This window comes from Mugil cephalus, chromosome 7 (genome assembly GCF_022458985.1).
Source record: "Mugil cephalus isolate CIBA_MC_2020 chromosome 7, CIBA_Mcephalus_1.1, whole genome shotgun sequence".
NCBI classification, from domain to species: domain Eukaryota; kingdom Metazoa; phylum Chordata; class Actinopteri; order Mugiliformes; family Mugilidae; genus Mugil; species Mugil cephalus.
The window spans coordinates 15078048-15104037 of NC_061776.1; the positions used below are offsets into that span (position 1 = coordinate 15078048).

Here is a 25990-nt window from a genome sequence, read left to right on the forward strand (position 1 = left end):
GGGGCAGCCTTTTTTTTTTTCCTTCTTCTTCTTTTTTTTTTGGCTGGTACAGCAAACAACTCCATATCTCTTTCACAGATTCTGTCTCTACAAAGAAAGCTGTGTTTGTAGTGTTTCTCCAGCTGTTTACTGTGCAACCATCCCGTTCGATTTTGCCCACAGTTTCTCTCTTTGCAGTGCTTGTTTTTCTCATTATGTTAAGCTAGATGAGAGCACGGAGAGCCCGGTCCTCACGTTTTACATTGGCAGGCATGTGAAAAGGAAGCCACTCCCATTCCCCACTGCTTTCTCTCTCTCTCGTTAAATCTTTTGTTCATGAGGCAATACGTTTGGCTTCGGCTTTTTTCTTGCTCGCTTTTAACCAGACAGGAGTGCATTCACCGGCTAACTTTACCTGTCTCGCCCCAACCGCGAGCGACAGACAGCGTGCAGTTCACAACATTGCCTTTGTGTGCAGGGTCAAACTAGGAAGCCAATACTCAAATGAATATATTAATGAGGCATTTCGTGCGCATGTAGAAAATAGAAACAGAACGAGCCCTGTGTTTAGCCCTTTTCTGTATGCGAGTGGCGCGCATAGCTCGCATTTTTTCAAACCTCACGCTGTGTTCAAGAGGCTACGTGAATTGGCGCTGTGTTATTCCTACCGGCAACAAAGGGGAAATTTGAAGCAGGGACGCGTTAATTGACCCAGATACTGTAACCGTGTTCACAAAGGCCAATATCCTGCCCGAGAAGAGACGACTACCTCCCGTGGGCCGCGCCGACTCTTGTGTTCCGGCGCAGGCTTCAATTTCAACTCGGCAGCGCTTCTCTGGACGCTAGCCTCCGATGGCTCGCTAGCTTGTATCTCGTGTCGTTCTCCGTTCGGCCTCACTTCATCCAAGCCTTCCATCACCTCCACCGCTCCCTTCCCCGGTGTCCCTTCCCCCTCCGCTTCGCGCGAGCTTTGAGATGGAGGAGGTCCCTTGGGTGCGTGGAATGATTGATGTATCTTAATTGGATAACGCAAGGACATTACTGTAGCATTTAGTCCTTCTTCTTCTCTACAGTTTGTTTCTTGGCGTGACCTTGGTCGCTTCATTTGATTGTAGTAGCTTTGCTAACATTTTTTGATAGGGGGTTTTGTTGAGCGTGTCGTTTTGTGCGGGCGTCCCACGACTTTTTTTTGACATTGACGTGTGCTCTGTCCGGCAATCACCTCTTTTTCCCCTTGATTTTATGTATAGTAAACAAATCTTTGCGTTTAATCTTGATTTGGACGGGTGATTGGGGATATCGCTCTCCGTTCCCCTCCGCTCAAACACTTTTTTCATCAGATATCAGATAAGCATATGTAGCCCTCCACATTGCTTGTCTCAAATGATCTACCGTCACCAGGCCTTGCTGACACCAGTGCCTGCCACCACCGCGGATATTATGATTGACCTGCGGCAATTTCGAGCCTCCATTTGAGCGCGCGCCGTGGCAGTGGGTAACGTATCGCTCTGCGGCCTGCGTTGTCTGAGTTTATATTATCTCTTTCTCTGTCGATATTTACTGAGGCATTAAAGGGCGTGCAGCATGTCGCCACTTTATTTCCTGTAAGACTGCCTCCTCAGCAGGACGGTGGCTGTAAGGGGCGGGGGGTTTAACTGCAACCCCCCAACTGAATATCTACTAATTGTTAGAAAACATGTCGAGTTGCGTAAAACAACACTCTGTAACTAGGCGCGAGTTGGGTCGCTAAGAGGCGAGGCATATGGCATAACAGTGTGATTTTGAATTCATTTTTCTGGTAAATTACCTTCTGCCTCATGTTTCTTTCACAAAGAACATGGCTGCTGACATCGTAATGGCTTATTGAATTTGCTAGGAGTGATTAAGTGGAGATAGCTGACTGACTTCAATCTACCACACAATTCAGCATTTATACTTTTATTTTGTATTGCCAATTTAGCCAAGAGTGACCATCTTAGGAAATGTACTTGCAGTCTTGTCAGTTTTTTTTTTTTAAATATTTGTTCGTTTGTGTGTGTTTGTTTTTTTTTGTTTTTTTTTAAGTTCTTGGAACCTCTTTTGTTCTCTTTACGGCTTCGTATTTTTTTCCGAGTCGCCCCGTGTCTGGTTCAGTGCAGTTTCTCATTAGAACTGCACAAATAATTGCGTTAAAATCAATATTTACATTCATAACTCTGAAATGTCATTCCTGCATGACAATGATTTTGCTGTGTTTGGATTACCGGGAGATGGGTTGCACGAAGGCAAACACTCAAAAACAAGGCACACCCTGCTGGTGAAAGTGAGGAGGAATACGTTTGGGTTCATTCTGATGCAAATACACGAAACGCTGAAAAGAAGGCCGCGCTCGATGCGTGGCGTGAAGTAATGGAGTATAAGATGTTGATAAAAGCGGAAAGAGCCTTGCGAGTGAATCATAGTTATTGCGTTGGAAGGTTACACCAACTTTGTTGAAACGATCAAGGCCACAGAAAGTGGCTGGAAACCTCTGCTGTCTCCATGTTCTGGTCTCTTGTGGTTTGGAGGAGAAGAAGTAGTCTCAACAAAAACTTTCAAGGTACTGCATGGCTGTTGCCTTGTATCACACGGCACATTGTAAATGCTGCTGTTCTTAAGTCATGTTACCCTGTCACATATTTCTTTAACAGTTTCCTATATATATATATACACACACACACACACACACACGTGGGAAATATAACAAATTTCCAACACAGGATTCATTTCATCTCATAAGACTGCGCACTGTGTATGAGCAGCATTTGCAGATGCGTACTAAATAACGTGCCACCTACCCTTCATGTGATCAACCCCCCGCCCAGGCACAGTGCTCTCAATCTCCGTGTGCGAGCCCTTCGCTCTCACACTAAGTGATCTAAGCACTGTGACCTTTGTAGAAGATAAGCTTCCTTCGGCTGACTTGAAGAGTTTGAAATAACGGCCTCAACCATTAATTCATGGCACTGCTAACCATATGAGGGCTATGAGCCAAGGTTATTGACCTTTCACGCCTGTCACTAGTGATAGAGGGAGGGAGACCCAGGAGGAAAATGAATTGTGCTTATTAAGGAGCTGGACTTTGAATCAAACCCAGGGGGCGACGTGATTCTCCAGTTTTCTTTTCCATTTATATCATTACTGTTTTTTTTCTTCTTCCTGACCATGTCTGGGAGAGATCAGGCCGTAATGTGCGAAGTGCGTGAAGGATTAACACACGGAGCACAAAAAAAAAAAAAAAGCATTACAGCATTAGATCTAAAACCGAGGTTATTATTATCAGATGAGGTTCTTTGTGTAATCCGAATCAATCATTTTTTTTTTTGCAAAGGCGATTTGAACTGCTCGATAGACTCAAGATTTGTGATTGAAGTAAAAGTCCTTTTGTCTTTGCGGATCTTCGCCTGTAATTTATTTGCGGCCGTAAGACAATGGAGGAAAGCGGAACAGGCAGAAAACTATTTGAATAAAATGAAGCATGTGAGGAATGTTGTGTGGAGAAACTGAGCAATGGGTAGAGAAGATTGAGCGCATGTTATTTCAACTCTGTCCTCCCTCTGAGCTCTCAGTCTGATAAACCTGGTGGGAGGCATACATTTCTATTGGATCAACATGTTATGATGTTATTTTTTCCAGCTCCACTACACTTGTGTTTATAATCACGCCCGGGCCCTTATGAGGTTCAACTAAAACCGTTTTTATTGGCTCTGGAGAAGTCTCTGCCTGATGCATTGTTTGTACATAGGACCACAATCACATCCCCGTGGAAATAAGCAATACATGAGAAACGGAGAACTCGGTTTAGATATTAGGCGCCGTCCCCCGTGACGTCCGACATATGGATCATTTTAATATCGCACGTTAGTTTTGTTCTTACAGACTTCAAATATTTCAAGTGGGCTTTGTTTTAGTCCAATTTAGAGAGGAAGAAAAGCAACAGAATCACTGACGCTGCCTCAGCCGTCCTCTGTAGAATTAATTTAGAGGACCGTTTTAGATTTTTTAGGGGTTTGTCACTTATTTGCAGAGAGATACCTAGAGGCTGATTTAAATCGACTAATGCTGTAGAATTTTATGTGCACGCTGAGCATGCCGTTTGTAAAAGCAGTGTCTGTGGAGCTAGGGTTTAGATTATTTGTGTGTTCAGATGTACTGCTTATCAACAATTGTACAGTATGTACTAAAGTTGAAAGAAATATTATCATGGCCTATGGGCGACAGGGATGCATATTGGAGTGTTTTTTTTTTTTTTTTTTTTCGTTTTTGGACCTGAAAAGCTCCATATCTCAAAAAGCTTAAGAAAAAAAAAGAGCTGTGACTGTGGCCAAGTGGTTGCCAGCTGAAATCACGCACTCGCAGCGTCATCGCATTGTGGCTAAACGTGGTTGTCACTTTAAATCCAAAGTTCACACACAGTTCAGTTAAAAAAAAAATACTCAAAAAGAAACGAGGACTCTTGGTATTCTCAGCTCAGTTTGTGCGATTCTTGAGTTGTCTGTGTCCTAGCAGAAAGCCACTTACAAATACAGTAATAGAGATGGCAATGGGATGTAACATCTTACATTTTGAATCCAGGCGCTGCTTTTTCCCACCGGAGCTGCTCACACAGTGTGGTCCATTTTGTGGTCTGGGACCAAATGCTGCACTTAACACTGAGCACTTCCCTCAAAGGCACTAAATTTGTCAGGAGGAAAAGCACATAAAGTCACTCGGATAAAATCACACCTGTGGTTGTTTGAGCAATCATGGCAGACTGAAAAAACATTTCCTACAGCTAGCAGCATTTTTTGGTCCGCCCTTAATGTTGCTGCGGTTCTGGGTGTTAGTAATGGATAAAGACATTAATTCCATTAACCTGTTACTCGTCATGCTCCGCTCTGAGTTAGTATGTAATTTAAAATCTCTGTCAGGGGCTGATAGAGCTGTCAGTCACGAATGCACGGCACCAACACTGTACTGGCCACCGCAGTCAATTAGTCATTACGCTTTCAGTTGAGTGAAAAAAGACTGTTTTTATAGGAAAAACTGAAATTTTATTTCATGTACCACGGAAACATGACACTCTTCTTAAGGCCGGTAATACTTTTGAACACTTTGAATTAATTTACCATCAACTGATAGATGATCCTGTGAGGAGGGAACAAAGAACTTCCTCAGCTCAGTCGGAAACAAAGAACCGTGACTTGCTCAGAACATAAACCATCAGGTTGACACGGCATTATTACTTCCGTATTTAGTGTTTGTTTAAAGCATCCAGTACACACACTCGCACACTCAGATACACACACACAAGCCCGTCTTTTAAACAAGACCCTATTGGATAAATAGCGGAAAAACAACTGCGGTGAACCCGTTTGAATGTTTCCCCTCCGTCCTACCAACAATGTGTTGTCTGGGAGAGCTGAGGTCAAAAGACACAAGCAGGGCTTTGTTCTGCATTTACCAGGCTTATTCTGCACACAGTGACTGTAGTGGGCAACACAGGCGCACATTGTTCTTTCATACATCAGTCTAAAGATTAGGTAGTTGATTGAAAGAGAATATTTATTCATGAGCTGCGCTGCTGTATTTTATTTTGACTGCTGATAGTCGCACGCATCTCTTGCATTAGAATATATTGATGTTTTTCATTTTGAGTTTTTTTTTTTGAGGGCTCGCGAAAAGGTTATAAACTGATGTGTGGAGGAGATCTGTGGCTTTTCACTAATAGATATTTGATGATACGAGATGGAGTACAATGAAATCCACTTCTTCCTTTTCAGGTTTCAAAGCAGACATATAGTGCATGCAAGCATGCGATGCTCACACTTTTTTTTTTTTTTTTTTTATGATTTCAGGCTATTTATAGCCTTGAAACAGAAGCCAGTACTTACATACAACAGCGTAAATGAATATCCTGAGTGATGAGGTCATCGCGTCACTGCATTATGTAGATGATTCATCTAAATGTTTGTGCCACTTAGGACTATAATCAGTACTGTCTCGCAGGAACCAAGTGGCTGCTTTTTAATAGTAGGGAAAATAACAACCAGGACTGCAGCAAATAAGTGTTGGACTCCATGAAACATAGACGCAGACTATCCTCTGATCCTGGCCTTCATTTACTGCTCTCTATGGAGCGTGCTCGGAAAATGCAATCGCACCACCATTGATTTGTGTCCGTTTGAAATAATGCGGTCCAGACTCTGGACACATGCATAAATAGTTTTACTTATTTATATATATATATAAATATACACTTTTCTCTTTCCATTTCCATCCCTATGCCCCTTTCTCTCCCGTCCACTCCTCGCAAATTCGTCCTTAGCGTGCCGCGCGGGCCGAGGCGATAGCCGCTTATCGTGCCTTCCGCCGGACCACCGAGGGGTCTAAGCATGTGCACGCGGGCAGCTGTGCGCCGCTGTTAAACTCCATTCTGTGCGGGATAAGTGGGGATTGGCATGTTCTCTGCCCGTCGGGGCGGGTTTCATCTGCTCAAAAATGCGACAGCTGGGCAGAGCTTTTTCACTCCTCCCGTACGAGAGGGAGACAGACAGAAACGAAACACTGACGGACAGAACGAGACGAGCGTCGGAGGGAGACGGGGCTTCTGCGGCGGGGTCCTGACCGCGGCTTGGAGTAAAGCAAACGTTGGCACATGTGTTGCGAGTCAGCGTCGACGTAACTGTTTTTAAGAGCGGCCTATCGCATTAAAGATGTATGGCTGGCTCCTATTTTAGTTCTTCGCTATTAATGCTGTAAACACTAAGTAGTAATGGGAGGAAGGGCATAAGAAGAGTAATTTATGTGCGGAGGAGAAGCCTGAGATGAGCCCTCCCTTTGGGATTAATGGGAGTCTCTGTCTCTGTTCACAGGAAATATGAAAGGCCCTTTGTTGGTAAAGGGCTTGCTGCTGCCAGCAAATAACTACCCTCTGTCATATCAAAAATCTCCCAACCTCTAAATTCATTGCCTCCTCGGCTGCTCATCCTTCACCCTTTTTTTTTTTTTTTTTTTTTTTTATCTACAACCCTATGTGTTTTCTGTCAAAGTCGCTCATTTATGATTCTACACTGTGCCCGCTGTATAGAGGCTCAGGAGACACTAGCTCGCATTGTTAGTATTCACTGTCACTCCTAGAGTTTGGGCCATTGTGCGAGCAGAGGGAGAAGTGGGATAAATGGCACAGCGCAGGTGGTGATTCATACCTTCACCCGTGGTGCCATGTTCGGTGTTTCTTTTTTTTTTTTTTTTTTTGTCTCTCCAGTTTCCCGTGTGTGTTTAATTCCAAGACTTCCCAGACAGGGAATAGCTAGTTTGCTGTGGTTAATGTGTGACCAGTGGGCTGCGCTGGTGGAAGGGGGGGTTATTTTTAGTGCCGGTGCCGGTGTGTGTTGGTCTGTGTCATAGCTAAGCATACCTCCTCAGGCAACGCTAAATAAAGAATGGCCTATCAGTGAGGGGAAATGACTGGTTGGCACTGCGCTGCCAGTGTGTCTTTCATCAGGTCACACGTTGGTCTCCTCACACCTGCGGCTCAGGACAGGAGGGTGAAAGGCTGTTGGCAGGTGTTAATTGCTAAAACAACAACAAAAAAAAAAAAAACCTGCAGCAAACAATTCATTATGCTCTATATATTTTTGGAGAATCGTTTTCTTTGCCCAAAGCTGATATTTAATATTTCTAAGGACATTTTTGAGTTTTATTATTTTGGGGGTTTTCTCTTTGTCTATTTCTTTCCTCATGCACTACACAGAATAATGTATTTGTATATAAATTAGGTGACACATGAGTTTACCAGCATCCCTTATTCTCACATGTCCAGATTATTTTTGAGTACAAAGCCTTCAGCAGTTTTTCTTTTAATAACCTGGTATACGGGAAGGAAAATAACAGTGCCTAGGCATGTCTGTCGTATCTAAATTAATCTGTGAAGAATGTGTGAGGAAATAGTGGTTCCTATCACATTTCAAACGCATATTCTTACCTTTTAATGAGATGCTTATTTAAAGCTTTCTGCGATAGGTTCAACCTCGGTGTTTCCACCTCTGCGCGAAGCAGAGAATCTATTGGCTCCGCGTTGACTTCCTCAGTCTGTCACAAATGGATTTGACACGGATGACGCGGTTGTGTTTGTGACGAAAAGGGGGAGGGGGCCCCGATAAAAGCAGGAGAACCCCCGACCGCAAAAAGAGGGAGGACGAGTGAAATGAAGAAGAGGGGGGACTTAAATGAAGAGGGCTCAACTTGGCAAAAGGCACTGGGTTGTCAGGGGCAACTAAAACTGGCTCTGTGCAAACCGCCTCCCGTTCGCCCTCCCTTCAAGACAGCTCGGATGCAGCCATGTAGTGGGACTGAATATGAGCCTGACATTGAAAGGGTGAAACAAAATACACACGCACACACTGGATGTCTGCCTTATAAATGATTTATAATTGAGTTTTCCCAGGCTGTGCATGGAGTGTAGATGGAGTAGCGCTTTAATGAGCTTCATAGTTTCATGTTATTCTATGCTTTAATTGTAATACTGACGATGCCATTCATTTGTTTAATTTACTAGACTGGGAGCTGATGGCTCGGCTGGCATAGAAGAGGGGAGTTTAATGGCCATCCTCTGGAAAGGATAAGGCTTATTAGGTCTGATGGGCCTCCTGTCTCATATAACCTAATGTGGCCATGATAGACAGTGGATTCTTGGTTTGGATACATTGAAACTATAAATCGAAGCATATTCCCAGGCTCTGGGCTTTGTAATTGCCCATTAAGGACCATGTTTGTAGATGGAGGGGCCAGATGTCCCCGATGCGGCGGAGGGTCCGACCTGTGCTTTGAGGCAGCGTGCAGCTAAAGCGAGGAGGAGCGTGGGCTGGACATTCCCCCCTCATTAAAGTGGCCCATTCTCTGCTAGCATGCTCGTAAAATACCCTTTAATGTTCTTACCAGAGAAGCTCCACAATTTGCCCACAATTCCACAGTCATAAAAAAAAAAAAAAAGGAATTGGATTCCATACGAATTCTCTGCTGTCATAGCTCACGGCACCAGCTGTCTGTCTGTGTTTAAATCTAACCCTCGGGGCGCCGCTCCCTCTCAGATTTGTGCGTTCCATATGTTACATTGATCTTAAAAGCCGGGCTCCCACTGGTCTACTTTAACAGAGGACCTTAGCCTGATTGAGTGGGACATGTGCGAGGACAACATCAAAACATTTCCGTGTTCGATGGGAGATCACATGATCCCGGTCATCAGGACCCAATTGATTTATGATGCAAAAATGGGGTTTCTCATATTACTCACCTCATTCCTCATCCCTGTACCGACTGTATAGCAAGGAAATGCATATGTGCGCTTCGTTTCATGAAATGGTAATTTAATTTACTCCGGGCACATTTGTGAGGCATTGTGTGTCGCCGTCATACTGTACATTACTGGTCCACCCATCTATCTGTAGTCACCCTATCTCTTGTTTGTGTTTGGGCTATAAACCCCCCGTGCACAGCTGTCACAGAGCCTCGTCTTTGAGGGGGGGGTTCTGTAATGGCGATGACCTCCTAATGTGGATTCCAGTGAGGCAGAAAGGCAAATGTTTGTACTTCTAGGTCTTCCCGGTATCCCGGGTCGCTACAGCTGTCATGTTATCCCCTTCCTGCAAATAACTTCCAGCTCAAAATGCAACACAATATCTGCCGGCGTCCCACTGCAGACACTTTGAAATATCTGCTGTTATTTTGACAGAAGCCTGCATAGTTAATCATCAGGCTTCCGGCACAACAGCCCTCTTTGAGGCTTAAGTCCTAACCAGAAAACAACAACTGCAGTTTTGGAAAAAAAAAAAAAAAAAAGGAAGATGACTTAAATGCTCTTCTAATGCCGTGCTTTCCTATCAGTGCCGAATGAACTTCATGTGAACTGAACATTTTGAGATACCCTACATGCTTAGCGGAGTCTGAATGTCGTTCAGGGTAAAAGGTAATAAATCTTCTGGTTGGTTAGCGGGCAAGAATCCTCCCTCTGACCAATGCCTTTAATTTAATTGTTTTCTTTCCTGGGGAATGTTGGCTTTGTTTGTGTGCCGGTCATAGCGAGCGCCAAATGGAAATCTTACTTAAACTAGCTCGGACGAGGAGACGCGACCAGCAGAGTGGACCTTCTCATCAGTTTGCAGAGGCCACACGGTGGACGGTTTCCGACAAATGGGTCTGTTAATGTGACTTCTATAAAGGGGTCCCACCGTTTCCACTGTGGACCAGGATACAATAAAACGGCTACACGTCGAGCTCCACTGTCACCCCCTCCTCTTTCTCTTTGTTTCACCGGCCCTTTTTTCTCTTAACTCCGTTCTCATTCTCCTCTTCCACAGCTCTCCTCTTACACAGTCGAAAACTGATATGCAATACACCGCTTCAGGTTGCAATGCAGGCTGTAAGATTATTTTCAAACAGTTAACTCTGTGAATAACAGGATGTAGTAGAGGTGCGGGAATATGGATGGAGGAGCGCAGCACCATGGGAGGAGCAGCTCTCTCCTTTGCCGCTAGGCTGAAAGCGTTCAACTCCTGCCCATTGTGAGCTCGTACTCAAAGGGATTTGCGATGGGGATGATCTTTGACCCTCTCTACGCCCACATTATGCAAATGAGAGAATGGAAGAGAGGGATAATACAATTATTTTTGCACGCACGCACACGCGGCGAGTATTTGTGCTTTGATTTTTGTCACTTTGCGTAAAGAGATTAAAGTTTCTTGCGTCGCTGTGAAAGTGGACACTAGATGTTTTTCTCCCGACTGTTTTCGTGTTCATTGCTTAACGGTCGGTGTCCTGAGGCATTTAAACAGCACGGGGAGAAAAAAAAATGGGAAGATGGACCTGTTGTCATGTGAGGGAGCTCCTTCCATATGTTGTTAAGGCAGGGGTAGAGGAGGTAACTAGATCCTCCCACCAGCCTCGCGGTGTTGTGCCCCCCCTCCCAAATGCTGTTATTGTCCCTGTGCACAAAGGATGGGGGGATGTGTAACGCAAGATGGAGCAACACGCTGAGGTTCATGGACAACGCCCTTTCCCAGACTGTATCAGAGTATATCAACTAACCACATAGAGGTTTTACGTTTCACAGAAAAGACATGGTCAGGGAATTCACTAACCTGGGACCTGTTTTTGTGTTGCTTTGATACCGATAAGGTGAACGTGGATATGGTTATTATAATACATCTTGAGTTACAATAACTTATCTGTTGGAGGCTCTGTTCACGAATGGAGAAATAACATGTGGATAATAAGGCTTAGTATTAGATAGATATAGCAAGTATTTGGTATATGGGGGTGTAACGTAATGTCAGAGCTGATAATTAACACAGGTGATATGACCTGGATGTGTTCAGTATCTGCTCAGTAGTCTATTGTTTTTGAATGAATGGGACAGTACTCTCCTGTTGATGATTCATTAGTTATTCACATGCTCCTGGGGAAAAAAAAACATATTTTCCATTTTTCTGTTTGCTTTATTCAGAGACTAGATACCTGCCGCCTCCTGCCTTCTGCAGCGTTGAATGAATTTATCAGTCTGTTTGAGAATTGAATGGACTTAATGGCCCTGTGCTCGGTATACGTTTTTTTTGGCACCTTTTTCACTTTTATGTGGCTTTCAAAGGCAGGATGGCCTTTAAACTATAGTTTAAAGAACATCCTTCAGTATGATTGGCAGCTTCTGGTTAAAGTGTGTCAGTCATTTCCGGCGCTGATGGAATGTGTCTGTAAATGTATTTCTTTTTAAACAACTTTTCACCAGAGCAGTTCTGTTCGAGCAGCAGCAACATGCATCCAGCTACCACCACTACTACGAACACTGCATTGGTCAAACCCTCGGTTTGAAACGCTCAGACCATTCGATTACAGTGACACTCACTTTCAAATGATCTAAAACAGATGCTGGACGACACTGAAAGTTTGGGAAGTTTTTTATTTATTTATTTTTTTGTGAGTTATGTGGCTGCGTAAGTACAGTGTCAGCAGTTCTGCTCGTTAAGACGCGTTTTGAAATATGTTTTTCATTGTTTTAATTAAACCAGCGTTTCTAAATACATGGGACTTTTGCTTCCTTTTAGAACTCAGCATGACTCCGACGTGCTTGATTCGAACCATATGCCGGAGGGGCTTGAAAGGTTTCCACTGCATCAACAGACGCAGCTGGCCGGCAGCCTGTGATCTCATGGCATGACATGTTTGCCGTATTTTGCTGTATTCGTCGGCCTTGCCAAAGCCCTACCTCTGCTAACTAATTATTTGCCTTCAGATGCCAAATCTCATTTTGACAAATAACCTTCAGAAGCAGTCGGCGGAATGCTTTCCCCAAAACGAAACGGCAAGAGCTGGTGAATCAGATACTGCGGGGAGTTTTAGTGCTCCGCGAGTTCTCTTCTGACGCCACGGAGCTGGTAAGCCTGTAAAAATGTCAGCTGAACGTGATATATGGGTGCTGTGTCTGCCTGTTTTGGAGGGGCATCTCTACAACGCTCATATAGCGTTAGCATGAGAATTACCGTCTGCGTCGGCACCGAGGTGGACGTGGACAGTGAGTTACGGCCGAACTGCCCTCAGTACTGATCATTAACACTTCTAACACACTGGGATATTAAAGTTTGTTTTACTGCTCCCATCAAGAGCCGTGCACTGCTATAGACATGTTATTGAATTCATATAATGTGAGTTATTAGGCCGTACATCTTGTGTGTCCATGTACATTGCCACATCTGTCCTGTGTGGTCCTAGAGAAAATTGAGTAGCGCAGGAGATCATATTGGTTGGTAAGCAGCTGTGCCGTGCCCCGGCCGCAGAAGATATGAACAACAGAATAAAAGATTATTATTATAATCACCCCTGGACGGTGGATCGCGCTCCCTGCGTTCATCTGAGCACGGTCCCACACCTGGCGCAGATACACTTTGTTCAAAACAATAAATAATAAGCTTACGTTTAGCACAGGCTTTTATCAGCCAATGGAAGTAATGAGATTAAGCTAGTAAAAAAAAAAAAAAAAAACTGAATTCCTGGGCCCACTCCAGTGAATCAGAAGCATGTGGATAAGTAAGGAGAGCAGCCTAAAATGAGAGACAGTGTAAAGTAATAAAGCCAGCCGCACAGACCAAAAGATGCAGCCCCCATCATTCCTGCTGGTTTCTTCATGTGCTGTAAAAAAAAAAAAAAAAAAAAAAACTACAAAAAAACCCATATGACTTTCAGTCTCGAGAATTGCTATTCTTATACCTGCAGGCGCAGCAGAGGAGTTTTAAAGAAACTAGGACCCCACATGGAACAATTTAATCCTTGCAACTATTTCCAACAAAGAAGCAGCGCTGATTCCTGCCTGTGTCATGTGCCTGCTGGCCAGCTCCTGCCAATTATATCCAAGTTTGGCTTCACCGCAGTAACAGAAAACAGATCAATGTCCATGAGGCGCACAATTATATTTCTTTGTTAAGCTAAGACAGTTGAAGTGTTCTTATTAAGTGTACTGTAACGAAGAAAAATCGTTTGTAAGAAAGCCTGGCAACACGTCTTTCTGCAGGGTTCGTTCTGAATAGGTGTAAGAATTAGCTTGTTTCTTCAACATAATATATACACAAAGACCACGAGACCCACGGGGAGACGTATCGGGAACTTGGTGGTGGATTAGAATTCAACAATGTGGTTTGATGTTTAATCACTCCTCGTACGTAAGGTGTTCTGAGAGGGATTGAAAAGCTTTCCAGTAAACCGTAACAGCACTTGGACGTCTTTCTGGTTATTCTTGCTTCTGTTGGCATAACATGCAGTGAACCTGCATCTTTTTTTTTTTTTGTTTGCTTGAGAGGTTCCAGTGAAGCAGAAAGATGGGGCCGAACCGACCAAACATAGCACCTCTCTTCCCTCGCTGCCATCTGTCTCCCTCGCTGTCTTTTCCGTGGGTTGGTCGGGGCGACTCCGGTTAAGGCAACACCATCGCTTGTGTTTTTGATGTTTGAAAGCCCACTCGTCAGCTGTGAAGGTACAGAAAGAGGAAGAAAGACTTTGATAACCGTGCAAAAATTAACCATTTTTTTTCACGAGAGTAAAGCAGCACATGTCGGTCACTGGGAATGTACGGTTCGCCGTGAAAATAACGATTCTCCGAGATGCACGCGGAGACTGCTGCGCGGCGGCTCGAGAAACCGTCTAAAGCGATTCGCACGTCTGGGCCACCTGCTTGTTTGTGCCACCGCTGTCGTTGTTAGTGTGACCCTGACGAACGCTGGTATCACCGGGAGGCGACAGAGTATTCCCACGAGTCCTCGTGTTAAAAGCCCAAGGTCTGGAAACATTTCCGCAGACGGCCTTTCCAAGCGGAGACAGATTTGTACTCGGCCATGCTTGTGGTTTGGTGTTAGAGCTGCAGACAAACTGAGGACAGATGTGTTTGGAGTCCCCCCCACCCCCACCCCCCGCCCCCCTTCCTCTCTCCCCGTGAACGTCTTCTCCCTCCCTCACTCCCTCCCTCCTTCCAGTTCCCCTAATCTGGGAGTCATTGTGTCAGTAATAAAGCACAGCTGCACAGATGCCTCTCTGAACCCACTCGGTTCAGCTGATTACATGGGAGTAAGGAGGCTCTCCCCTCACCGAGTCAAGCCTCACATCCATGCCCCCCCACATGCTAATGCTCAACCGTTCCCTTAACACGGACGAAGCATGTTAGAGTAGATGTTTCTCCTGCTGGACCGATGCCAAGACTAATTGTTCACACCTGATGAGCGACTTGTTACCTTGCAGGGACCACGCATATCAACTTATATCTCTCCCACAGAAGGGAAATCATGTTCAGTTGAAATCGATACAAATAGCTGGAATACACATTGCAGCATTTTGGAAAGGGACACTTTTTTGGATTATAAAGTAGTTCTTGTAGTTCCACCGCCGCTCGCTCTGCATTATGTGAAACGAGACTCTGACGCAGTTACTCAATTTGTTGGACTGTGTTAAATTGGTTCTTCTTGGAAATAAAAAACAAAAAAAAAAAAGAGCTCATGCATTTGAAAGTGAGCAGCCCTAATAGAAAGATGTATCTCTCTTACAAATGGAGGCTGCGCCGAGCATCAGAGGCTGAACTTCTGTAATAAAGACAAAAAAAAGCTGAAATCAATACCGGCTCTGAACTGTGCCCAAAATGCCTGTAAAACAGAACATATCAACTTCCTTCCCAACTCTTCAGCTGAAGTTCGTGCTGGCAGAAATGCACAAAACTTCAAAACACACATCAAGCATAACATTATGACCACGTGCCTGTTATTGTGCTGGCCTGGGGAGAGGTGTCGTGCTCTGTGTCCCACTCATACGTGATCAGTTTGGGATCTAGTGGATTTGGAGGTCAGGTCGACATGTTTTTAATGTTATTCCTGAACTGTTTTTGTGTGTGTCTGTGTCAGGCTGCATCCTGCTGGGGGTGGCTGCTGCCATCAAGGGGTGTCATTACTATGGGGTGGGGGTGTCTGGTCTGGTCTAGGTGGGTGGTACATGTCTAAGTAACATCCACATGAACGCCAGGTCCAAAGGTTTCCAAGCAGAACATTGTATCATCACACTAGATGGTCAGTGTTATTTGTGGTTTTAATGTTGTGGCTGATTGGCGTAAATTTGTACTATAAAGTCAAAATCATCAATTCAAAATCGTCAATACATCAATCCTTGATATACGGACATTAATCGCTGGACACCGTTGGATTTTATACCAGCATTCATCCATCAAATAACCTCCCTCCCCCACTTTTCCATTTCTTTCCGTTAATCTTTTTGAACACAAACTATGTGTGGGGGGAGGGTCAAGCAGGTCAGAGTGAGCGAGCAGCGAGATGCATTCAGGCCCTCAGCTTGATATCTCCAGGAACCAGCACAGAACAAAGGCATGAGCTCGACTGACACATTAAGACAGTATTTGTAAATTCATACAGATGCACGCCTTCCCCTCTGTTTGCCTCCTTCGACGGCAGCGGCACAAAACAAGCTGTCACGCGTCTGAGAAGCTGCGTACGTGTCGATGGGAAAGCGTTTTAGAGCAATATTGGACTTATCTTTAATCTTCCTTCTGTGTGTTTTTTGTCTTTTTCTTTAAGCGCGGGCTAATTGTGTTTCAAGCGCAATTTGACACGTATTGATTCAAATGTGCAAACGCGCACGCTCTGCGTATTGGCAGCCGCCCTAATCCCTCTCTTTGAAGAAGCTTCTTTTTTTTTCTTGTTGACACTGTTTTGACAATGGATTTTTAAAAAAAAAATTCCATTTCCCCCCCCGAACCTTCCAGAAGAGACAGGTTTTTAAACCCAGTATAGGATGTTTTTTGTTTTTCTCCGTGTGTTGTTTTTTTTCTCTCTCTCTCATGAGGAAGTTTTAGAGAGAGGGAGTGTTAGGATTTGCTGCATAGGGCATGTGAATAAAATGAGGCTAATGGTTGGTAGCTGTGACTATAATGCTCTGTCTACCACAATGACTCATTTGCTTTGTTTAGCTGGAAAAAGGAAGCGTATCAGTGTCCTTTATGGCCTCGTTAGGAAAGCGAGCTCTTCCCTCATCTCTTCTCTTTTATTAATATTTTTGATTTGAAATTGAAATTCCCTATTCCAGCCCTCGAGGAATATCTTAACCGCCTTGTACATTCAGTTTACAGAGTGTAAGCAGTAAAACGGGATACCAAATATATATATATATATACACACACACTATATCTTCTCAGAGTGTAAACCATGTGTTTTTATTATGAGAGAGGTGCAGGACCAGGCCACATCTTACAAGTAACAGTTTCCTCCAGAGGCTGTCAGCCACATCTTCCATTTGTCTTCCCCTTTGTTTCCCGGCCAAAGAGGATTCACATGCCTTCCCCTTGTTTCTCCCCGTGCCACGGCTCATCCAGAGGAAAAGCCAGAGAATCAGGAATTCCATTAGCTTTGTTCTCCAAAACTAAGCATGAACTTGTGACCGTACTGCACATGACATCACGGCCCCGGAGCCGGGCCTTTTTCCTTGTTCTACAGCCGTTTCTTTACATCTCATAGGTGACTGAATCACGTTCGCTGATATTTTCTTTTTACGCTCTCTGTTATATAAAATCCCCCCAGTTTGCGAATGCGGCTCGGGTTGCGGCACTCTGCTTTTGTGAGCGTGTACGAGGATAACAGGAGACTGTACATGTGAGCATGTGCGCATAATAAGAAGAAAAGGGGGGAAAAAGTGAATAGAAACGGCATGTTTGTGTGTGTGGTTAGGTTTGTAATTGGATGCAGTGGACTGTAGCAGTCTTTACCTGAGCTATTCATTTGCATTGGCTTGATTGACAACAGAGCTATGCAAAGCAGGCACAGGTTTTATTCCCAGAGAAGCCAGAGAGAATGCACAAACTGTGCCTTTTTCATTAGCTATCACTTTCTCGTTGATTAGTATTGAGTCATCATTTCTAAGAGAATTGTTAAAATTCCCATGAAGCCATATCACTCAGCCTCGGTCCACGGACTGGAGCCCTGGTAGATTAGATCTCACCTTAGGCTGAACATAGAGGGCAGTTTCTTTTAATTTGTGGAGGCCATCAAAGTTAATGTACTCCCCAAAACTCATAAAGGGCCCACCCTAACAAGAACAACAAAGCTTAAAACAGGGGGATCAAAGGGGTATTAATGAGGCGCACAGTAAAACCATCCAGACAGAAATTAAAGGAGGAGCTGGCAGCCAAAAAAAAAAAAATGAAAAAAAGAAAGGGCTCCTTTGTGCGTGATGTCCTGCAGAGCATTCCTGGTACTTTTTTCTCCGGTTGTTCTTCTAATATACGGGATGTGGTGACGTGTTGTTTTTTCTATAACCGATGATTGACTGATGTAACCTTTGTGGTGGTGAATATGAGTCACCAAACGCACAGTGAGAAGCAGTGCACTAGTACATTGGACTATTCTCACAACTCAGAATACTTATTGTCCAGTACTCTTACATGAAATGGAAAATTTCTGACTTTGACAGGAAATGATAAAGACTATTAAAAACACCACATTCAAGACGCTAACAGACAGACAATGGGTAATTCCTGTTATCCGTATTATTCTGTTACATCGCCTCAAACACGACACGCTTCCTTGTCCGTGTGTTTGTTCTGGCCGACCGTTCGCGAGGCTCATTCAGCTCAGTGTGAATCGGGTTAAAATGGGTTTAAATGTGGCGAGGTGCACGTGCCGTGTGCTTGAAGAGAGGGCACGTATGTGTGGGTGCATTAAATGAACTCGGCGAGAGCTGAGGCTGAATTTAACGACGTCCTAAGAAGTAATTGCGCTAATGTTCTGCTAACATACAGATAGCTTCCTCTGGGGTCAAGCTCCCGAGGAACTGATCTGTCTTTTTGAACATTCATTTGATAAACACTGTCTTATTTCTAAAAACTGCATGTTGGATGATATTAAGTGTTGTTACAGGTTTATGCAAATATAAAACGCATATCTATATTTGCATTTCTATCATAAACAATTTTTTCTAAATGTCAGCCTTTGTTTTTCCTTTTTTTTTTTTCAAATCTAATATTATCTACTGACACTAATACTCTACCTAAAGTATTACCAGCAGATGTTTTACTGCTGTCAGTTTGAAATGTGGCTGTTAAATGTTAATAGGTGGTTGTCTGTTTCACAAATACTCCGGTAGTGTGTTTCCAAAATCCCAAACCGCTCCTGAGCCATAATCCATTTGTCAACTGTCCACCCTAATGGAGTTGTGTAGTAGCCCTTGCGGATATGAGGTTGTTTAGTTCCCAAACTCTGAAGTTCTCTTTCACAATTTCAGTCTGTCCTATCCAATTAGTGAACTTTGGAACCAAAGCGCCTCTGATGCATTCCACATGCTGAGCTCACCATCCCGCTCTGGCCGAGCGCAGGATCCGCAGCTCGTCTCCCCCGCCTCCCGCTCTCGCAAAATTGTTTTCTTTGTCCATATTGTGAATCCCGGGCTCTGCTGATCTCAGGGACTCTGTGTCATGCTCGCGTGAGCTCGTCGCGGGACATCGCTCGGGCAGAATCGCCGCACGAATGCGTGTACGTTCAGCAGTAAATGGTTAAACCTGATGCGAGTGTCTTGCGTGAATTGCGCTCGTGCGGCCGAATACACAGCTCACATTTATTGCTTACATGACAAGTATGTCAGCGGTCTGGGTTTGATTGATACTAAAGGTTTCCACCCTCTATTAAATCATGCAATGTTTGCACACAATGTGGTATTGGAGCACGTCTTTCAGGCCCCGGCTGTCTTTGACCACAGAGATGCCAGTATTGTGTTTTCAGCAAAATGACGATGTGCTGTACGTATATATATGCTGGAGAAAATAAACCTTGAGCGTGGTCTCAATTTTCCGCCGTGTTCCACTCTGTGAAAGCGGCGCGAGGCATTGACATCACCGCGCAAGTCACTTTTTCCTTCAAAAGCCCCGCGGATCAATGGTTAGTATAAACAGACGTACAGTATATTTCAGCTGAACGTGAGCGGCAGCGAGTCGGCCGGCGTCATTAAAAAGCATTACGAGCCAGCGAACATGCCAGCAGAGGTTATCTCATTACTGGTCACTGCCTTCTTTTTTTTTGTCTCTTTGATTTTTATGGTGGTATTTTGACATAAATGATCAAGGGGAAGAAGTAAATAGCTTTGAGCCTGTGCTTTTGAGATCTAAAGGCCTTAATAATGTCACATTACAGGTTGCAGCGAGGCAGTTTTAGTGCCTGGCCCTCGTGATCAGACTCACCTTCAGAGAACGTCAGCTCTGCTTGGAACCGGAGGCATGGGGGGACATAGTGATTAGCTTATGGAGACACTGGAAGATTTAACTAGAGTATGTTTTTAAATCTTTTAAATCTTAACCCCACACATTCAAAAAATAAATAACCCACATGCCAGATTTCATTTAATGCATCTTCTACTTACTACTTAACACGAACATTATCCAATATGTGAACATATGTGAACGTGGTGCAGTGGATGCGGTTTTCCTACTTAAAAATGAATTCAGGTTTCTGATTGAATCCGAAGACACATAATATCTGAGCTCTTTACAGGCGCATCTTGTTGTTTTTTTAACAGCGGATGCATAATAAATGGCGGAAATCAATATCCGATGTTTAATATTTATGGTTATATCTCACGCAGCCAGAGCCTCTGGGATGAGTTAACTTTCAGTCCAGCTGAAAACGCCGGAGCCGCAGCGGCGCTGCAGCAGCACCGTGGCGCGGCAGTGATATATGCACGGTGCAGCGGAGCGTTTCCTAAAATGTGTATAACTGCGGTGTGTGTGGTCACCAGAGAGTGACCCCTGTAATACACGAACGATAAAACTGATGCATGTGCGCACCTTAAATGGTTTAGCATTCACAATCGGATTTTTCAAACAGTATCTCGGTGAAACATCGTCTGGCTTCTAACCTCGCGCAGATTGGCTAAGGTTGCACCGGCACCAGCTTTTCATTTCTGTTCTTTTCTTCTCGTTAAACTCTCTGTCATTAGAGCTGTTGTAGATTGAACAAATTGGCCGATGTCAGCAGTCGTGAGGTGAATTAGGTTATGGAGACCAATAAGACCCCTGTCACCTTTATGAGAGGACGGTGATGCCAGAGGTTGGCTGTTGTAGACATGATGTTCAACACACTGTGTTGAACTTCCATTACGGTTTGTGCTCCAGCATTGTTGTCATTTGAGCTTGAAAAAGAAAACACAGGCAACATTAAATCCAGATATTCCTCAGTCATTTCAGTAACGTGATTCCCCAGCATATTCTTTTAATAACGAGCTTTCACCTGTAAACGGGGAAAGCGTCGTGACGGCTCGGTGATGTGGTCAGTTTAACGCCCCGTGTTAAACCTCGTGTGTCACGCCGCTCGTCTCAATAACTCACAGGACGAAATCCCACTAGCTATGTGCTGATAACTGCAGAAGGATGTAGCTTAGCCTTATCAGTTCTTGGCTCCAGTGGCACGTTAATCCACACAATGCTCTGCTGTCATTGTGCTTGAAAACACTGAATCATTTCATTTACCCAACAAAAGCCGTAGAATAAATGCGATGCGGCCATGCCAGTCGCCGTCGCTCGTAACCCAGAGAGCTTATTAATTCTCAAAGACCAAATAACGGTTATTGAAAAGAAAATGCCTCATAAATATTACTTTTCTGTGAACACACGTTTGCTACTGGAACAAAAGACTCTTACCGCGTATCAGTTTTGGAATATGACGGTGGTTAGTTGCATTTGGTTATCTTTTTTTAGTTTAGTCTGAACATGCAGCCGGTGGAGAGTTTACGTTGGTTCCCTTATACCTAATGATCGGGAAGATTCAACAACTATTGCTGCCGCCGTACCCACGGGAGAACAAATGGCCACATACGCAAACGTGATATAAAGTGTTTAAAAAAAGAAGAAATACATCAAAACAGATTCAAATTGATTCTCTCTCCTAAGGGCCAGTTTGAGAGATCAAAGGAGCTTAAACATCTCTGTGTTTGAGTTGTAAACTCCTATAGCTGTAGGTGCTTCCGTCGTCCACGCCTCTCATGTTGCTCAGTGTTTACACGTATGTGGGCGTGTGAGATAAGAGGAACGTAGTATCAATGCGCTTCTTTGAGGGCTTCTCCACGTTTCCCTTAATTGAGGCAGTAGTTGCAGGAAGAGAAAATAGCTTCAACATTATGCATAGGAAGCCCAAACCCAGTGCTGGGGGAATGGTCACTGCAATCAAGCTAGGAAAATGAGCCAGCTGCTTGTTAAATGTGTTTATGCTCTGATGCAATTTCTCTTTAGTTTTCTTAATTGCTAGAGACACTGAACAGAGTACAAACACTGGCTGTTTTTTTTTTGTTTTTTTTTCATGCAAATCCCTTACATATTTTAGGCCTAGCTATAAATGCATGGCATGCTTTGCGCGTTTGAAGTGCAGTGCATTAGTAAAACGCCTTCAAGGGCTTAGTCTGGCAAAAGGCAGTATCATCGTTCCCAGATCCAAGCCCGAGCTACAAACAGTTTAGTTTCTCTGAAGAATACCCTATTTTCAGAATACAAAAATATACCTTGTCCCCATCTCTGCATCTCCGCTTCTTAAAATAAACAAATATTTTGTCTTGAGTATCGTGAGAGACCGGTTTTGGTTGTTTTATAACTTTGGGTTCACGATTTTCAATTTAAATGTACACGCTATACGTTTTTAGAAAAAGCTCTAATTGCACTCTATCAGAGATTAAGGAAACTGTATTTTTGTATTTTTCTACTACCATAAAATAACACCATAAATTGTGAAGGCTAGGATGCAATAAGTTGGAGCAGTGGTGTTTGTTTATTTACTGGCCTTGAGCCTGCAGTATATGCATTTATTAAAAACTGTGGTTAAAAAGATCTTATCCTTGAACAATTACGCCTAGAAAGCAGCATCCCCGGTTTGTGTTGCATTAGTACGTCGTGCTTTTAGCAATTTTTGCAATAATTGGACAATTACAGAACATGCGGCGAAGGATATTTTTGTGTTTGGGCGCCGAGTGCGCGCGCTGTAGGAGAATGCTGACCTCAATTTAGCGCCTTCTCCCCAGGTTTTGGATGCGATTAGAATTTCATATCACAGCAGTTTGAATTCAGGTACCAGAGTGTGAGTTCCAGTGGGCTTAACAGGATCTTATAAACAGTGGCGCTGGCGCGGATGTCTCGCGCAGCACATTCAGTCCTTCATATCGCATTGTGTCACTGCCAACGCAGGCCACCGTACAAAAAAAAAAAACCTGGTCACATTCATTTGCGAGGAATGCATTTTGTCAGGGGGGTGTCGTACCGTTTACCGGGGTTGGGTGGGGCTGTTTTCCCGCTGGGGTATTTGCCTGGGTGTGCGTTTATCTGCAGCTACTGATGAAACACCTAGGCTGAGTATTTCTCAACTGTCGGTGACCTCACTTCCCCCGAAATGAACGATGGTACATTGGGGTGATCTCACACGAGAGGCTTCGGTCTTGTCACTTTCACAGCACATTAGAGGGGCTTTCAGTCTGCTCACTTGAAGCCAATGTATTTGGCAGACGGGCATAAAAAATGAGATTGTGGAACATTTCCTTTGCCTCCGCGGAGTCACGAAGTCCGCGTTCCATGTTCCAAATTAAATGCATCTCTCTGCCTCTCCTCTGCTCTCTAACTATTTATGTCTGTCTGAGTTGAAGTCGTCACGTGACTGCGCAGACAATAGAGAGGCACTCTCGCACTATGGAGAGGTTAGTCTGGGTTTTTGTGTTGTTGAGCGGGGAGGGGGGGCATCCGAGTCGTGAATAGGATCATTGAGTCGGAGGTAATTTTGGGCCCCTGTGCGGGGCATTAGTTGGACAGGACTTTCTGCTGACATGCCCGTTTCCCCCTGCTCCCCCCTCCCCAACTCTTTTTTTTTCAACCCCAACCCCCAGCCCCTCTGTGCTGCATCGGCATTTCTGTCCAACTCACCCCTTTTATCGTCGTCTCCATGACGACATGCGTGATAGGGCGTGGCAACCGAGACGTCTTTTGGCCGTGCGCCTCGGGGGAGCCAATCTGTCTAGATATAGATTTAGTTTGGTATAGTTGCACCGATGCCACGCTGCACTTTTTTTTTTTTTTTTTTTTTTGGTTTTATAAATCACCAGAGCCTGTCTCATAAACGAACAGACACACGCGGGACATTCCCATTCATTATCATTGGAAATGGCTGCGCCTGCTGGGAGTTTGTGCAGCGATTGCTCTGGGGCCTGACTGTTGAAGGGCCTCTCAGAGGTGTCCCGATGGCCACATTTCAGACAATGTTAAAGAGCGGGAGCTTAGCTCGAGAAGAGACACGGGCTAAAATAACACACGGGGGAACGCGGCTGTCAAGCGCGCTGCTACACACATTCACACAAAGACGTGGGTGGCGGTTAGGGCAGAAAATGGAAACGCATGGGGTGCAACTTTGGGAGGTGGAGAGGGCCGAATGAAAGTCTGCAAATCGACAGACCGGGATTAGATATTGATTTAAATTAGATGGAAGCAATTAACGGTTCATTTAGAAATGTTCGGATTAAATACCCGAGTCAGATGGACCTTTGTTGTCTATTAATTATTTTAAGGTCGGAGAAGACGACGCTACAGTTACTGATGACCTGTTATTTCTGTGTGTCTTATTTTTAGTGTCTCATTTTTAGGAGCTGCTTGAAATTTAATAAATTGATGATTATTTTCCTTGGCAAATGACCTAAATGATCCTTCAGTCATCCTGATTAATATTCCCTTAACTTATTCAAAGGTTAATCGTATCACCTCTATTCACATTTTGCAGAATAGCAGGTATGAAGTATTCTTCATCTGAACACGCAACTCATAATACTGAGGCGTAGTGGAGCATCTTAAATACCGTCTTCGGTTTTACCCGGACTTATTTCCCGTGTTTTCTATGTGCTGTGTCGGGCTGCCTGGTGTTTGCCTGAAGGCTTTGAGTTTACACGCATCTGGCTTTAAGGCAAAACATCCAGAGAGAGAAGCTCATCTTTGCCAGGTTTAAAGAGAATAAACCTAATTGATCAGGGTGAACAAAAGAAGCCAAGAAGGGGATGGTCAGTATGAAGTACCCTGCACCCCAGTAACATCCCAATGCAGAGTTACTGGAGCTGCTCACCCTCTTAAAATGACAGTTCATCCCGTGTGCTGTTAAGCAGCGGCTCGACGAATGTCACTTGTAAATAAATAAATTATAAATGCTTTCCTGTTTTGTTAATGCACAACATGGTCCTCGCTGAAGATTTGTCTTTCCTTGTTTGGGTTTTTGAGAAAGTGGAGCTAGATTGAATTTTTCTTACATGCCATGATGATTACACTGCAATTTCCAAACTTAGCCACAGACACACACATGCACTTGCATTCTACGTCTCATATTCAAAAACATGCCTGTTTTTAAAAGATTCTTGTCTGGCATCAGCCTTTTTCCACTTTTTTTTTTTTTAATCATAGCTTTTTTTGATGGAAGAGCTGTGGCTTTCCTTTACATGTGAATCAGTGCAATGGCATCTACTTGAAAACATGCGCAACGTAAGCGTTGAAAATCCCCCCTGTTGCGCTGAAAGACTAAATACCAGTAGTGTGCGGCGTACTCGTTGTGATTTCCTTTAAACTCCACGCTGGTCTGTAGCATCCTCTCCTCCAGCCCAGAGGAACTGGTGTGCCGCATGCACAGACGATGCTCTGAAGACATCGGTGGGTCCCTCAGGTGGCAACACAAAAGAAGATTAGGCACCCACCTCCGAGGTTTTTTTGTTAAATAATTCCCCATCTGCTTTAATAATTCAAAGCGGCATCGGCAGAGTCTCCACACAGACGATACGCTGTATGGCAACACCGTGATCGCTGTGGCCAGAAGGCATTTTTATCTTCCCTCTTGTGCCTTTATGTGTGCTGTAAACACAAGAAGGTGTTGGGTTGGGGGCGGGGGCGGGCGGCTAGTGGGGAAACATTCACACAAAAAGATCACACGAAGAAGCTCTTAGTTGCTGAGGTGGGTGCGTGCGCTCGTGTGTGCGCATGCAGAAGAAACATAGGCTGCGCTGTCACTCACTTGTAACATGAGCTGATGTTGTACCAGTGCCACTGAGGCACCTGTGGGACTCCAGCCCCCATGAGCCACCTGACTGCCCCGTCTATCTGCGCTCGGGTTTCGGGTGTGTTTTCAGCCTCGCGCTTGCTTATGAAATAAACATCACACACACGCTTACATCTGTCTCTCAAGGTGCTGAGGATCCTAGTCATCCACAGAAGGCATCCCTGTATGTCATGAGGGACAAAGCTAGCATGCAGTGATCTTAGCTGAGAATAAAACAGGACTCATCCAGCGGAATGAAACCCGGGATATGAATGCGCGCGGGTTTCCCCGAACCCAAACGCCGCAGAGCGTTTACACCAATCTAATTCACACATCATCTTTTTTAAATGTATTGTTTTGGGGTTTTGTATAATCACCCTTAAAGGGCACACTTCCCTGTTTTC

General features: G+C 44.3%; 1 protein-coding gene across 1 annotated transcript in view; it reads left to right on the plus strand.

Annotated features, from left to right (window-relative positions):
* Positions 1–25990, plus strand: part of cdh2 (cadherin 2, type 1, N-cadherin (neuronal)) — a 56085-nt gene that overhangs the window by 8400 nt on the left and 21695 nt on the right. The gene's annotated exons all lie outside the window — the stretch shown is intronic.